Below are 662 nucleotides of genomic sequence, written 5' to 3'. Positions count from 1 at the left end.
AAAGAGTGACATAAGCACTAAAATAAAATAGTACACGTTTCCAACCTAAGCTTCAAGGGAATAGGAGAATATTAACATAGATTTCTAATGAGATACCAAAGATACATTATGATTCACGTTTTGCTGGCTGTAGTTCTTGCTTGTGTGTTTGTTTCCTTTCTTCAGTTGCCATGCTTTGTCAGACAGATTATCCAGGTTGTTCTACAGTAGTAATATACCACCCCCCTCCATTACCTGGGTGACCAGCAATTCTGTAAAAGATGATGGTTACGTGGAATCAAAGGGTAAATTCCAAGGACCATCATTGCTGTTTCACTATGTTACCTCAGAGTTAGTGTACTGCCCTTGCTAGCAAGCTGACACAGAAAGAAGATATCTGACTTTATTACTTGGAATCCCATCAGTGAGTTAATGTAACTGAAGGTGTTGGGATCCTTGCAGTTGTTTTCCAACAGAAAGATGACTCTAGTCAGAGCTCTCCTTGATAAGGAAGTGTTTTACACATACTAGATGTTACAGAGGAGGATACTGTGGTGCATTGCCTCCTTTAATGAGCTTTAAAAATGTCTTACACATTGGGGGTGGTTTCTAGGTGCTGCTGGGAAGCAGGTTGTTGAATTAGTGTCACAAAAGTAGACTCTGGACCTAGAGGAGTTGAGACG

The sequence above is a fragment of the Lipotes vexillifer genome, unplaced genomic scaffold (genome assembly GCF_000442215.2).
Source record: "Lipotes vexillifer unplaced genomic scaffold, Lipotes_vexillifer_v1.1 scaffold255, whole genome shotgun sequence".
Lineage (NCBI taxonomy): Eukaryota > Metazoa > Chordata > Mammalia > Artiodactyla > Lipotidae > Lipotes > Lipotes vexillifer.
The sequence above is the reverse complement of the archived record's forward strand: the minus strand, read 5'-3'. Positions refer to the sequence as shown.